General features: G+C 39.4%; 1 protein-coding gene across 1 annotated transcript in view; it reads right to left on the bottom strand.

Moving 5' to 3' along the window:
* Positions 1-674: 674 nt before the first annotated feature.
* The window catches only part of kcna4 (potassium voltage-gated channel, shaker-related subfamily, member 4), an 86,350-nt gene continuing 70,110 nt past the window's right edge, over positions 675-16,914 (bottom strand). Inside the window, exon 3 of the mRNA XM_030415029.1 lies at positions 675-3,610. The gene's annotated coding sequence lies outside the window, so the exon portion shown is untranslated. The remainder of the gene's footprint in view (positions 3,611-16,914) is intronic.

Genomic DNA, 16,914 nt, shown 5'->3' with positions numbered 1-16,914 from the left:
ATGGTAGTAGCCGTTTCAGGGCGAGGCACACTTTTCTGACCGCTCTGATACAGTTGCCTTGCTCAAGTGCTCTGCATCTCCGACGTTGTAAACGTTGGAAACTCCCATTTGCAAAAAAACGCTGCGCAACACACAATATCTGCTGGGATGTGAGAGCATGACTTCGGTTGGTAATGTTGGAAATGTAAGGACGGATCAGGTTGTGTATGTAAATGATGGACTGTGAAGTGAAACGGTACCGCTCAAAAAGATAATTGTCTGGAAATGCAAGAACATCTATGCGCGGTCTGATAATCATCTCCCGACGAATATTTAATTCTCTTCGCAGTAATGCTGCACCTTCATCCACGGGATCATTATCAAAAGGACATGCCATGGTAGTGAAAATAGTCGCCACCTAATATAACTTCTAATGTAGGCCTACTGACTGATTTTTGCAATGATCAATGAGAACTATACTACGCCAAAACTCGCCTGCTGACTGAATGAATGAGGAAATCAAATACCTTGTGTGGCTGAAAGAGGGCGGAGACAGAGAGAAACTCGAGGTTTGTTTAGAAAAACCTGGTCCCGACCAGGTTAGGTTCAGAGAGTATGTTACCATGGTAACTGACCGAGAGCTTAAGTTACCTCTCTCTGTGAAACAGGCTAGAGTTACCTCTCTTTCTCTGGTTTGAGTTACCTCCCTTTGTGAAACAGAAAACTCAGAGTTTCCTTTATTTCAGGGTTAACAGACTCAGAGTTTTCACTAAACCTGCTTTGTGAAACGGACCCCAGCTCTGTATGACTCTACAGGAAGCACACATTGTCTCAGAGAGTACACTGGTTTTATAACACACAACTCTTTGCACTGCAGATGTGAAGTATCTCTCTTTCAAATGCCTACTGAAAAAATCACAGAACTTATTATGAATTTGTACAGCAATTACATAATTAAACATAAATTAAACCAACTCAGGTTGGCCAGAATTAATATTCAACCACATTATGATACAGAAATTGCAGTAGTCTTAAGGCCCATGTATCCATGGTTTATACTGCCCTGATAGGCTTGACATGATAACAAGTCACAGCACATACAACCAAAGTCCATGAGGGCACAGTCTGCAAGAGCAGAGGTTGGACATTGAAATTCAGGCTTTAAATATAGTGCGATCAAGTGCCAGATTGTCTGCATGTATCAGGAGTCGTTAAGCCAAGCAGGAGGGACCAACGTTGAGTACTCTGTTTAACAACTGCAACCAAAAATCGTACTCATTCTGCTTCAACACAATAGATCTAGTTAGTTCAATGAATAGAAAAAAACAAGTTGAGGTTTCACTGGGGGGTTGTGTGCTGATTGAATTAAATGTCTTTATGCTAAGCTAACTGGCTGTTGGCTGCAGCTTCACATTATTATACCCACGTAGATCTTCACGTATAACTAGTATAACCTGTGACAAGCAAGAAAATAAGTAAACTTCCCCGAACTCATCTATTGCAGTTTGCTTATTTATTCTCTTACAATGTAATGACTGATGACACTGAGAGAGCAGCACTGTGTTTAAATTGAATCCTATCGTGATAACTTGATTTATCTGTTGTGTGACAGCACTTATCTTCACATGAACTTGATTTTGACAGTTACAAAGTGATTACTGTCATTCATTTCTTTCACGCTCAGTTTCCGTTTTCCATCTTTTCTTTTTCTGACATAACGTTGTAAAGAAACAACACATTTTGAGTGACAGTTTAACTTTGCTGCTCTATTCTGTTTGTCCAAATAAAGCTGTTGGTTTGTATGACAAATTTAGTTTCTCCTTCGCAGTGAAACATCCTCCCGTAAGGATTTCCTAAGTAAACTATTGACATCTATCGTGTGGCTACAGGTTTTTCTGACAATAAGGAACATTCAGTAAACAGCTTTTCTGAGGGATTCTATCATTGAGGTAATAACAGATAAAAACTTTTGGAAAAATGTGAACTTTGGATTTTCTTAAAAGGAAAAAGACGCTCAGCTCTAAAGTCAAGCTGTGCCATTATAGTTGACACAGTATGAAAAGGAGGCATATTTGAAGGAAAAATCAGAAAATAAAAACACTGTTTTTCATTAAAATAAGTGATATCTCTTTCTACTACTTCTAAAAATTAAACAAATCTGGCATGTCAGTGGATATTTCTAATTGCTAATATTCAGGGGTAACATTGCAGGTCTAAGAGAGGTTACGCAATCCAAAACTCCTCTGGCAAAGCTGTACCAACGACATTAGCAACCGCATGTTTTCTGAATGCCAAATCAATGAGTTGTTGGATTATCAATGGGCTGTATGTATAAAAAAGAAGAGAAAAAATAATAATAAGAAGAACAACAACAAAACTGCCGAAAACATGACAATGAAGGATGTTGGAGCAGCATTCGCGACAATATGAGACACATGATCGTATCAGCTGGGACAAACCAAACACAGATGATAATGGTTGATGGTCATAACAGTCAAAGAAAGTAAAAAATCTCAAATTACTCTATCTGCAACACATCTTAGGACACACAAGTATAAATGTCTGCTATTTACATTTTTTTTCCTATTTCAGTGTGCATCTATATCACAACATTTTCCAGAAGTTCCACAACATACAATAAATTCAGGGTTTCACCTTTGGTTATGTAATTATCAAGGCTAGGTTTAAAAAAATATATAACACACGTCCATGTTACTTTTGCATACAGTTAAATTCAAAGTGAAAACATATCAACAAAGCAGCTGGTCAGCTCTAAATTTGCATCTGAGAAAAGAACCTAAGGTATTTCATCTTACGTCGATGATTATCGGGGCGGCAAGTTTCAGCCGCTGTTTTTCTGTGATAGAAAGTGAATGTGGCAGATACTTATGATGGTGTTTATGTGCCTGACATCTTTGCTTTAGTGTAAGTGGATCTTAATGTAAGAGGATATTCTTCTTGTTGCATTGAGCCAGTCAATATATGTCTCATGTTTCTTCCCCAACCCTCTATACACTTTCTGAATGAGGATTTTCATGTGGTATGACGCAATCTGAAATTGTAGCCAGCGTTTGAGTGAGCAACTCAGGCCAGCCTTGTTTGGTTGACAATATGAAACAAGATAAAAATAGATTAAGTTGTACTGCTGACTGCACATAAGCAGAGAGCAAACTCACCATTTAGTAACCAATGACACCTACGAAGCCGACCCAACTAAAACATTATGTCGACGTTACAACCAAACATTATCTCTATCATATTAAAATATTCACATCTGTTCCTTACAAGACACTTTTTTCACATGTAAAGAAACATCTTTGAACTTGAAAAGTTTGAAAGTCTCTTAGTTTCATCACTTCATACATCTGTATATGTGTAGTAATTAAGGCAATCATTTTGGGTCAAGACTTACTCATCTGCCAACTCCAGTCTCAGCCCTCCAGGGTTAGTTTACTGTTTTCGCGCAGTAGCTCTCTCATCCCCACTAGTCCAAATGCCGAGTCCTGTTCAGTTGTTGTTGCTTTTTCAAGTCTCCGCTCGTGCTCAAGACGACCAGTCACAATGTTTTCTTGTTCTCTGCAATTTCCCCGGAGATGTGGGGGGATACTCCCTCTCTTTGTAACTGGCAGCGCTGCAATACACAGAGAGAGAAATAGGAAATGGGTGTAGAACTGTCATCATTCTTTAGAAAATGGCACCCTGAACATGGAGCAATGTGCCCCATTGCCACACTGATTGCACATATTTTCCTTTCCCACCCGGAGGTTGGGCAAGATGCATCCCACTAAAGATAATCATCAGGGTCATTAAGCTGCCGTTTCCTCTGAGCACTTGGGGAAGGGATAGGTCTAAGGCCTGCTCTGCACACTACAGTAGATTACAATTCACATACGTACTTGTTCATACATATAAATATAAATATTTACCACTTAACATACCTCTCCTCCTTTTGTTCACCCTTGAGTAACATAAAGGTTGTTGAATCACTTTACCTTGTCTGACATTTTCATATTCATTTGTTATGAGCTTGTTCATGTTCTTTCTTGCAGATATGTGCAGTTTACATTCAATATTCAGTATTTTTTAATGCCCGCACCGTTCTATTAAATGTGAATATCTCTTCATATACTAGACGTCATAGCACTGAAAACAAATGTCACATCCACTTTGGTGTCTTTGGTAACTTTTTGGATCTCCAGTAGAACTGTAGAGCAGTCCAAGCCTTTTAAAACCACAGAAAAAAATGAGCTATGAAGTACTGAGAGGATGGATGACCGAAGGAAAGACTTGAGAAATTACGATTACTTTTAGCCCAGTTGCCAGAGATGATGGCACTGATTTGACGTGTAATCGACAACAAACCATATTGACATTTAAATAATGTTTATGATCCGACTTGCATATCTGGAGGTGAATGTGATATTGGTAAGTTACAGGCAAGAAGACTATCAAGACTCTGACCACAGTCTGAGATAATGTTACATCATTTATAAGCGTGAGACCACTGGAGATTTTAAAGATGACCTCAAGACAGTTTTCAGCCTGGCTACCTAAAACAGATATTTTTGACAATAAACCAAAACTGTGTCAACCCTGTTGGAGTGACAAAGCCAGGTTGGTTTTGTTTTAGAAGACTTCTCTTACTGTTTTTGTAGCCACCAAGCAGGTACTTTAAGCCAACATGTGATCTCTTCCTAACCCTAACCAAGCATTTTTTGTGCCAAAACCCAAAATGGCCATAAGTGCAACATTGTTACAACATAAAATTGAAAATTAAACTGCCTCGTAAAGTTACAAAATAGAGAAACGTAAAGTTTCAACATATCCTTGGTTTGCAGAAATGTACATTCTTAAACTTCACCCTGCTGACTGGGTGGACGGTGATGTGCGTTAGTATAGAATTTCCTCAAAAGATGACAAAAAACAAAACAAAACAACATCATCATTCAACATATGTTTAGGATACAGTGACAGAACCCTGAAGCAGTAGTAATAATGACAGGAGCAAAGGTGGGAGTCAGGTGATGTTAACAAGTGACAAAGTCCATGTCAGAGGGAGCTCAGGTCGGATTTGCAGATCAACCAAACAGCAGACTTTAACGGTCTAAGCTGTTTTCTAACCAACTGTCAACTTTGGTTTCTTTTAAAGCATGGGCACAATCATCACTTAAAGTCTGTGTAAAGCAAATTCAGCCATTTTCTTCTAAACACATTAAATAGGTCATAAGTGTATTTCCTTAAAACATGTAAAAAGACATTCAACCATTTAGAATTTAATTGGGGAGCTAGGCTCACAAACTGTGTTTCAAAATTTCTGTGTTCAGGATTTAATGGGCGGGTCAGAAATCATAACAGCGTTACATAACGCAGCTATGATTAGCATAAACCCGGCCTGGTTTAGCGGTATAAATACGGAAGCGGTATAAATACATTAGGCGCATTAGCTTCGGTGGTTTTTCTTCTCGCTCTTGAGTCTTGGATAGCATCTCCTCCGATAGTTTGCAGCTAGCTAACCAGTCATGTCTCCTCCGCGTCGCTCGTACATCTTTCCTGGATGCCACAGTGTGCAGGGTAATGGGGCCGTTAGCTTATTTAAGTTTCCTACACACGACAACGTAAGGAAACGGTGGAGAGTTCAAGATCACCACCAACACCCAACAAGTGTCCACTTTACCCCCGATAGTGACAACAACTATCACCAGGTAACGTCTGGATATCTGAAGAGTCCGTTGATGCTGGTCAGTGGGGCCGAACCGACCCTCTCCGCTCCCGGCTTGCATCCTTCCATCCTGCCGACAGCGGGTGCCACCATCACAGCCCCCGGCATTATGTGTCCGCCACCGACCCTCTCCGTCTCGCCGACAGCGGGTGCCACCATCACTATCATTATGTTTATTTATTTTTATTAACCTTTATTTATACAGGTAAAATCTCATTGAGACCCAGGATCTCATTTACAAGAGAGACCTGTTCCAGGTAGGCAGCAGCCTATGTGCCCGCCACCGGCTTCCATCCTCCCGTCCCACCAGGACGGGATTTGTGTCTAAATCCAACCATACCATAATCAGTCTTAATAATTCATAAAACTCATTTGTTTTTATGTTTAATCTTAGAGGGAAGAATTCACTTGTTAAAATATGGGCAGGTACGTTCAATACTCAGTCATTCCAAAAATCATGAGGAATGTTCATGTTAATAAAACAAACAATAGTAAAAACAGTACAATTTAAAGTGATTTGAATTTTAAGTGAGTTATTGACAGTTGAAGTCACTTTTACAAAGCTGTGTCATATTCAGGTAAATATGTAAACACTGAACCTCAAACAGACTTCAGGGGCACTGGTGCTAAAGAAAGAAAAGCTGAACAGAAATGATTTAAATTGTCTACAGATAAATCTTGGAAAATTATGTCAGTCTATGGCAAGCACAGGAAAACGTCAGTGACCATCAACATGACAAAACACGTAGCATGACAACGGCTGACAGTCACACTCAGCGTGTCTGTAGCTGTGTTTGTAATGTTCAATTAGCTTACATTTAAATTCCTCCTTCATGAAGTGTTTATGTTGTTCTGGCTATCCCCTGCAGGGCAAAACATTTCACAGAATATCTGTTCTGTGTCATAGCCATTTGTGCTTATTAAGATGCAGACTATTAGAGTCAAGCATCCTCTTTTAATAGAGCAGCTGTTGTATAATTCTCCACCTCAATAATTTCAGGATTTCCACATAGTCTCCCTGGAGTTGCCCACATTCTGTATGCAATCATAGCTGCAGCCGGCACAAGGCAATTACAGCAAACACACTGAGTGTTTTTATCTAATTCCCTTATTAAGACTCGCCAGCTGAACCTGTGCTTGTTTAAGTTTCAGGTTTTGCTTGTTTGCAGCACAACTTCACTCCACACAGGCAGAGAGTCTTGAATCCACCCTCAAATACCCCCAACATGTACTGATAAGAAAAAAATATACAACTCAAAAGTTGGTAGCATCCCTGAATATACAGAGCATGGAGTGCTGGACTGAAGTGCAGCATTGAGGTGAATTGTAGTGAGATCAGAGGAGATCCTCGATGTCATTCAGCGTCTGTTACCTCACTCTTTTTTAACTCTGGGGCTAAAATGTCACTCTGAGAAACAAAAAGGAGAGTTGTTTACAGTAGAGCATGGTGGTGTCCTTTTTCTCAGGTGTGGAAATAAAAGCAGCTCCTGTGTGATTGTGTGTGTGTGTGTGTGTGTGTGTGTGTGTGTGTGTGTGTGTGTGTGTGTGTGTGGTTTAAAGTAGGCAACCTACAGCTGGAGGGAAACAGGGCCTTACCGGGTCCATGTACTACGACGCCACAATTCACACTGAATGAAATGTACGTTTTAGGCTCTGCGGCCACATGAGGACAGGCAACCTGCTGTGATCTGAGCTTCAGTGATATTAACACTGTGTAGAAAATTATAGTATAAAGACATAAAATTGCACCTTCCTGGGATATCACAGCAACAAATGAAGTTTAATTTCATTTTAATGGAAGGCTGTAATATAAGAGTGAGTCATTTGTTGTGTGAGCAGCTTTGATGCAGTGAGTTTACTGAAGGTGATTAAAGGAAACAGTCTCACAGCTCCAGCAAAATGCTAGCCAGATTGCAAAGTTGCCACATTTTTATTGTTAATAAGCACAGAATTAATTGTCTTGTGTAATAAAACCCCCTTCAGTAACAAAGAATATAAATGTAAATGTCCATTAGACAGGAAGCGTGATGATGAGCAGTTATTGTGTCTGACTCTCAGACATTCAGTTTCTTAAACATGGTCATATCTTGATATCTGGTTTGATTCTAGTTTAATTCAACCTGGCATCTGGGATGCACAATATGTATTACTGGCCCAATGTTGGAAAATGTATATTATCGGCTATTTATTGGTATCAGTGTCAAGAGAGGAGATATAGCCAATAATATGGAGCCAGTTTGTTTTCATTGACTTAATAAGCGTAGCATGTACACACTCAGTATGTGTTGGTATGCATTTTGAATAAATAAACATGGATAGGAAGAAGAAGAATAATTGATCTTTGCTCACCACATCTGAACCTTAATTACCCTCAGATGAGCATAAACTACAGGGTATGAACCATTTTTAGAGTACGAAAATGTTGAATTATCGGTTATCTTATCAGAACTGGCAGAAAACAATTCATATCGTGCATTCATATCGTGCATTCTTATCTGGCGTGTATTCATAAATGTGGCTGTTGTGACACTTTGGGTTGGGCAACTTTGCCCTTACTACTTGGGTTATGGATATTCTTAGAAAGCAGACAATTACCAAGACGATGTTTGTAGAGTCAAGCAGCAGGAGCCTCCTTCAGCTGATGACATACACATAATCTTTACACGAATCACTTCGAACACTTTGTTTTGGAGTACAGTATACATACAGTAGAGACCTGAAATGAACCTTATGGCTAACTGCATAGTGACCTACAGTAGTGAGTGATAGTGAGTCACCCACACAACACTCACAAATCTCAACAATGCGTTGTGCTCATTGGATTAGCTGAAATGTTGATCCAACTTCATGTATAGAGACAATCTGTGATATCCAGCCCGATCGCCAGAATAAAATGTTGTAATTTAATTTAATTTCTTATCGATGTGTTTTTATTTTTCACCAATACTTACTATAAGAGATCGATAACTGATTGGAAACAATACACTTCTTTACTACTGGAAAAATAGAAATCTTAATCTCAAAGTAAAAAATCCAGTAATAGAATAACCAGCTACACTGAGAGCACAGAGTGGTGACCACTGACAGAGGTAGGATGATGCATCAGAGCCAAAGTACTGCTTTTTAAATGTTTTTAAAATTGTACACAAAAAATAAATCGATAATCTGAAAAATGCTGCTTTGCGGTCCTGATATTTGGCCTGATCAATAATAGTCTACTCTTACAATGCAATGACTTCACGTCAGCGAGTGGAGAGGATGGCGATGACGCTACAGCTGGATGGGATGGCTGCCCAGCGGGAGACCGCTGTTTGTGATGTTTCAACATGTGTTACCAGTAAACCACTGGTTAATCCTAACCAGCTGTCAGGATATTTTCCAGCCATGTTACTGCTGACAAGACCAGATCATTTTGACGAGACATCGGGACAATTTGTAGCTGTTTCAACGGTGATGAACCTGATGAGCCACAGCATGATCTTTTCCTTGGTCTTACCAGGTGGTTTTAGTGCCTAAAGCTAACCAGGGCCCCTATTCACAAAGAATCTTAAGGCTAAAAGTAGCTCCTAACAGGCGAATTTAGGAGCAACTCCTAAAAATAATGGGCATGTCAGTTGTAACTTTAGGACTCCTAATTTTTTTAAATAAGAGTTATTCACAAAACATTTTAAGCCTAAAAGTAGCACCTAAGTTTGGGAGACCTTAGAAGTAGTCCAGAGGACTCCTAACTCACTAAGACCTCGTCACAGCCGAATGTTTTGGAGACGCTAAATGACAGGGAATTATTAAAACGATGTCGGATGGACCGTGAAGGGATTGAAGTTGTGGTTGAGTTGGTGAGGGACGCAATAACGTTCCCAATGAAACAATCCAATAACGCCGGAGTTAAAATGTTTGGCAAAACACCGGTATTTGGCTACGGGGAAAATGCAGCTTAAATCAAGTGATTTAGAAATTATCCCACCACGTCTGTGTTTCGTGTGGCGCATTCACACAGGATAAGCGAAGTCTGTGTTTTAACACTAATTTACTGACATCATCCCCCAGGTCGATCGCACCGGAGCCCTTGCTGGAGCAGCACAACGGTTAGATATGGATATTTTTAATATAATAACTGGTGAGCCTGTTGACAGATGGAAAAATGTTCCTTACCGCATGCTGCCATGCATGTTATCCATCTAATCATCTTTCGAGATTTCGCTCTTCTGATGAGCCTCCTGAATTTGCACCCAAAATGCTGTCAAAACTTTCATTCAAAATTCCCAATGCAGCCTCCATAAATCTCAACTGGGAAAAAGGCAGAAAAAGGCGTGGAAAACACCAAAAACCTTAAGAAAAACCACCCCAAATTACATAGATGCCGATTCGCATGGGAGTAATATTTTCACATGACCTCCGTGTTTGGTGAAATATGATAGGTAATTTGCGGTGCGTTACTCTTTACAAATTACGGACATGGCAGATTTGCACGGGATTTAGATCACAGACGACCTCCGCAATTATTACAAATTACTGGAGGTCCCCAGGTTATAGCTACTAGTCCCGTGCGAATAGGGCTTTTGTCAATCGGAAAAAGTTGCATTCCATCAATACACAAATTGTCTTTGACGCACGTTGCAATATACTGGACATTGTTGGGAAATGGCCCGGATCAACACACAATTCCCAAATTTTAATAGAGAGTGGTTTGACGCAGCTTTTCATCGCAATCTTCTAATTTGTATTTTTTTTTTTTTTTTTGGGGGGGGGGGGCACTTAATTCTCCTCATAAATACATTTCTTTATCCAATATCTTTTCATAGGCTTTGTCATGGGCTTGTAGGCAACTTCCTTTTTTCACTTCATGCATTGCGTAGCCTAAATGACTTTTCAATGGGCTGCCCTGTCACTCAACAACCAGTCACCGTTGTCACCGCTTCTAAGTGTGTCCTTATAAAATGACGTCATCCATAGCAACAGAGAGTTACTTCTAGTTTAGGAGTTCACTGTTTTCTTAACTAAAAGTAGGTCTCAGCGGCTTTGTGAATTACTTTTAAGAAACGACTCCTACATAAAAACTTTTAGTCCGATTTAGGAGTACTCCTAACGTTAAGATAAAAGTCTTTGTGAATACGGGCCCAGGTCTGCTGGTGTTTTTTGGCTGAAGGCCGTTACTATATCACAACTTTACAATAGTCCTGATGGCTCATTCAAGGGCATAGTGTCGGGCTGTGTGCAGTTCTACATGGATAATAATACAGCACCTAAACCTGTTTTAGAGCAAAAACTTTCTACAACGTGGGATCTTTGGGGTTTAGTTCACCCAAAAATGAATCTACTCCCCCTCAAGCAGACCGAAAGCTTCGTAGTCTACAAAAGTATTTCTGTCTGGTGTAATCCAAGTCTTCGGAAGTTCCAAGATCCCCAGTTGATTTAGAATTACATCATTTTCACTCAAGCCAAAATCTTTACTGTACCTGCTAAGCTACACCACATCTGAAGTGGCTGCATGAGCTCAGCCATGCATCGAGAATGTTAATAATGAAAGAGCTGGCTTAGCTCTATAGAACCTTTTTCAGTTTCTTTTTTAAATTTAATTCCTCAGCTACTTCAGTTTTTTAGAAGAATGCTGCAACTCTGTTTTGCTGTGGAGCTCCAGAAATGTTCTGTGGACCAATACTTCACCTGACTTTCCACCAGCATAAGTGTGAGCAGATAACGACTGAATTGTATCCATGTATGGGTCAACTAATCCTTTAGTTGATATATCTCCAAGATCAACCTTAAAAAAAGAAGGTTTATATCCAACAGCTACTGCAGCATCGGTGTCAACAAACAGTTGTAAAGGTGTATCAAGTGAAAGTGGCAGTTCAGTCTGATGTAGGGTAGCTTCTCTGCAGTCGACAAGACAAGAGCAAAGGTATGACTGCAGAAATTCAGTCTGCGAAAACACACTCATTGTCTTTGGACTGACTTTTCATCACTTGTTCTGACATCAAAAGGTGACGATTACGACATAAATGCCAACAATGGTACATGTGTGATAAATGAATAGCAGTATGGCTGCTATAAATATCCACAGCTGCACATAATGTCTTTGAATAAGGACAGCTGTTCTTGGAGGACTGCAGTGATGCAACACAGACAATAACATGGCGCTACTTTTTGATGGGTGCAGGTCTGTAGACAGAGCATTTGTTATGGTGCCTAAATCAGGATTATGCATCTGTGCCATACATTCGCAAAGACTGAGGTTTATTCAAAAGAACCACGCCTATACGCCCAGCTTTGGATTTAGCTGTGCAGAGTTTCCTCCCCCTTCCCCAGCATGTTTTCCACATGGATGGGGCAGTAATGTCTGTGATTCAGACCGGAACAAACTCCTCAAGAGGACAAATAGGTGAGAACAATGGCTGTAAATACTATTACTGCTGTGAATCAAGTTGGGAAATGAGACATAACAGCTTCTCATTACTCGTTACCGTCGCTGGCACATATACCTTGCAGCCTCTTGCAACCTCTGAGGTGGGAAATCTTTACTGCGGAGGACAAATCTCTTTTTATACATGACAGGCCACATTAATCTGACATCATTTCCTTTTGGTGTGTGTAATGTTTAAACAACCTTTCTGTGACAGCATTAACAGACATTTTAGTATAATAAATATCACTGTTTTTTAATATATATTTATGTGCTGGACAGAGAGACTACCAACATTTTAGACATTAAAGCTGCAACTATTCATCGATTAATTATTTGTTTTCCACCTATCAATTAATCAGTTTTAGTCATTTTTTAAGAAAACAAAAATCATCCCTTTCAATTCCAGCTTCTCAGATGTGGATACTTTCTGATTTCTTTCTCCCTCTTTGACAGTAAACTGAATATCTTTACATTTGAAGACGCCATCTTGGGCTTTTGGAAACTCAGAATGACATTTTTCAGCACTTTCTGACATTTTATAGACCTATCAACTGACAGATTAATGGAGAAAATAATCAACAGATTAATCAGCATTGACAATAATCATTTGCATCCTAGACTGGGGGCTTAAACTATGAAAATTGTCTATGGTTGTACATTGTCTAAAGTGTAAACACTCCGTTTAATTTGATTAAAACTAAAACTGCATGATTATGACTGATTGCAGTTAAGATCTCCCTCCCTGGAGAATATCCTCTGTGACACTTGGATGTTTTTGTTAATACACTCATCTAAATCTTCTTATGATCTGTGTCACAAATGCTCCAAGCTATCATCATCAAAGCACCAGAGTGTTTCACAGGCAGGTCACCTGTTACTGTTAAAGGAAGCCTCAGTGCAGTCCAAGAAAGGGAGACTCGACTTTGGCTGTCCTTTGCTGGAGATTTCAGACTTTATTCCTTATCCATGGCAGTGTCTGTGAGTTGTTGGAGAACAGGAAGTCAGATGATGAACAACTATGACCCACAAAAGCTGCAAGTACAGCTCTGTGGTGGATGAGCTGGACACAAATGTTTACAGGCCCCTCAGGAATTTTTAAAATCACAAGATGAACCTTTTATGTGAAGGATTAACAAATCTCTACACTAAAATGAAGTACAATTAGACCCCACTTTGGAAGGTAATGATATGATCCAGAATCTAATCAGTTCGTACATGGGAACACAAATCTGAATTATATCTGCTCAAAATAAAAAACTGATGACAAATAATAATTTAACTAAAAGAGAAAAATGGGAATTTAGAGGTGGATAGAAAAGTTTGAGATGAGGATTGTAAAACATGGAGAAAACATCAAACATTCACCCCATCCACATCAAATGTATCACACATTTTATAGCTGCCATAAAATATAAGTGTTTTGGAATATACAAACATGTGCAAAAGATACTAGGAGATGACCTCCCTGTGAGCTACATGGTACTCTGAGTAATGTACATAAACTGAAGAATGCGCACAATCAAGGGACAGCTAGCAAAATATTGTTGCTAGCAACTGGGGTCAACCTGATCCCCAGTGCAAAAAGATACACATGAAAATAACACATCGGCTCAGATGGAAGAAAAGTAGCAAGAAATTAGCATTATTCATGACCAAAAACAACAACAAAGACTGAGGGAGGAGAGCTGATTCACTGGACGAAGCTCAGGGAATAGGTGAACCTCTAAAAATGCTTTTCCTCTTTCAACCCCTTTGCATTATTTTGTCTTCTTAGGAAGTGAAGTTTTCACCCGTGTCTGCTGGTGTGGTGGTTTTTTTGTTTAGCATGATTAAACAAAAACCACTGAGCAGATTCCAGTGAAGCTTGGATGGACCCCATTAACTTTTGGTGCTGATCCGGATAAAGGGACGTATCCAGGAATCTCTTCTAACTATTCTTTAACATTGTAAGATATTGCAAGACCAGTTATCTTGATGTGAAAAAAAAATAATGATAAAATCTGGCATATTTAGGTGGCTGCTGTCTGTGAGTGAGCGCAATTCAATGCAGAACCAAAAAAAAAAAAATCCAGATCTAGCCGATTTAAAAACGCTTTATTTGATATTGGATTAGGCTTGATTGGATTAAGGGGAACTATTGGCAGAGGTATGCACTCTGAAAATGTAGTTTTCGCTTTATTTGTTTACATGTCACATCTGTTGGTCCTACATGTTAATAAATAATGAAATAATTAATACAAACTAAAGTGAAGAAAATAATAAATGCATGGTGATTCCGTACCACATAAGGCGATGACTGCACTGCAATGTCCTCATGACTGTAATCACACAGTAATAACCATGTGAACAAATGACTCACATCAACATCGGCTGATATCAAACCACTAAATTAGAGGAGTTCTGTTCCAAACCTGGACAGAGAAATAAAATGATCCTGCAGGGACTGACTTCAGGAGAGTGCACATGCACATGTAGCCTGGCTTCTTGCTTGCTGACACTAATCCAAAGGCAGCAGGGATTTTCTGCCTCTTGCTGCTTCTTGCCTCACACCCCTGCAGGGCTCTCAGATCCTCACTGGCTTTCCCAGTTCCACAAATGCATACAAACATACACGGACAAACAACCGACGGACTATAAATATTCAGGCCAGGATCAGCGGGATGTGCAGCACTATGTACACCGGGGAAGTGACACACACTGTGCTCATTTCAACCCTGCCACCAAGCTCTCTGTCAGCACTCTTCTGTGGGAAAAAACTTGCACATCTGCTCATCTGATGCTGTTCATTTAGGCAGACTTGTCCATAAATGCGCTCCACAGAGCCCAAACTGAAGCGGTCCCATCGCTGTTTTTTTGTTGGCTCACACAGCACTCATTAGATGTGTTAGCTGCTGCATGACAAGCCAAGCTTCAGGTGTTGCGTGTTTGTTTGTGTTTGTGTCTGAGGGTGAGAGGTGCAGTTTGGAAAGAACATGTGCAGTGAGTCACATTACACCATGACAGACTGTCACGGTGAATTAAAGGCAGGACACAAACCGAGGCAGTGGTCAGGAAACATCATTCATGCTATGACGCTCCGGTCCGCTCTAAAACATACGTGTAGATGGCAGAACTGGCTAAATGAGAAAAAACTTTCACTTCCTTCTTTTCCCTTAATAAAACATTTGCCTGTCCACATGTACTGTCTGTCATGTGAGTTACATAACCAATGTAGTATAAGACGAGACAGCAGAAGCAGTTGAAAACTGGGTTAGTGCCAATTACTTCAATGCCAGCAGCCAAGTAATCTATAAGTGTAGATGTTTTCCTTTTCAGTGACACTGATAAAAAGAGACAGCAACTCTTATCTAACCCTTTAGCCCGCGACTTACTGACAGAACAAATGGTTTAGAGTCCAAAATGTCAAAGTTGGGCCTGTTTGCAGCCATGAAAACACATCTTGAATGTTGAGATTAATAGGCTGGAAGTGAAAAACAAGAAAATGCAAATGTACCTGACATACCATGCTGGTTGCATTTAGTTTTTTTGTAATATGAGAAATGTGTTGCTGAAAAGTGTGACTAAATAACTACATGGGCCAATCCCAAATAATATTCCATAGTATGTGCATATACAGTGCTCAACGTAAATGAGTACACCCCCTTCGAAAAGTACCATTTTAAACAATATCTCAATGAACACATAAACATTTTCCAAAATGTTGACAAGACTAAGTTTAATATAACATCTGTTTAACTTATAACATTTGAGTAAGGTTAATAATATAACTTAGAGAACAAAATTTTCAGTTTTACTCAAATTAGGGTGAAGAAAAAATGAGTACACCCCACTAAAAGTCTTTGGAGCAAGGCAAAATTTTAGAAAACAAATGTCTAATTTAACAATAATCAACCACAGGTGAGTCTAATTATTCATTACACAGGTGTCCAGCAGACAGTTGACTATAAAAGGGTGTAGAAAACCCCTTCCCTTTTCATGTTGTTAGCAATGGCACCACATGGAAGAGAAATGTCTCGAGACCTGAGAAAGAAAATAATTTCTTTACACCGCAAAGGTGAAGGCTACAAGAAGATCAGCAAAGCTTTACTTATCAGTCAGAATACTGTTGCAAAAGTGGTACAAATACTTAAAAAAGATGGAACTGCAACCATCTCAAAGAGACGTCCAGGTCGTCCACGGAAGTTAACACCTCGACAGGAGCGTCTTCTGATGAGAAGGGTCGAAGAAAATCGGCATGCAAGTTCATTGCAGTTATCCAAGGAAGTAGAAAGCCAAACTGGGGTGACTATTTCCCGTGACACAATACGCCGTACACTGCAGAGGAATGGCATACATGGGTGCCGTCCCCGACGGAAGCCTCTCCTAAAGCCCAGGCACAAAATCCCGCCTAGAGTTTGCCAGGGCCCATGCTGACAAAGATGAAGACTACTGGGACTCTATACTTTGGAGTGATGAGACCAAGATAAATGTTTTTGGAACTGATGGTTTCAAAACTGTATGGCGTTGTAACGGTGAGGAATACAGAGAAAAAAGCATGGTGCCTACAGTGAAACATTCTGGTGGCAGTGTCCTTCTGTGGGGTTGCATGAGTGCTGCAGGTATATATATATATATATATATATATATATATATATATATATATATATATACCTCCATCGAATATATATATATATATATATATATATATATATATATATATATATATATATATATATATATATATATATATATATATATATACATATATATATATATATATATATATATATATATATATATATATATATATATACATATATATATATATATATAT

This window comes from Sparus aurata, chromosome 4 (genome assembly GCF_900880675.1).
Source record: "Sparus aurata chromosome 4, fSpaAur1.1, whole genome shotgun sequence".
Taxonomy (NCBI): Eukaryota; Metazoa; Chordata; class Actinopteri; order Spariformes; family Sparidae; genus Sparus; species Sparus aurata.
This window is presented reverse-complemented; position numbering and strand designations above follow the sequence as displayed.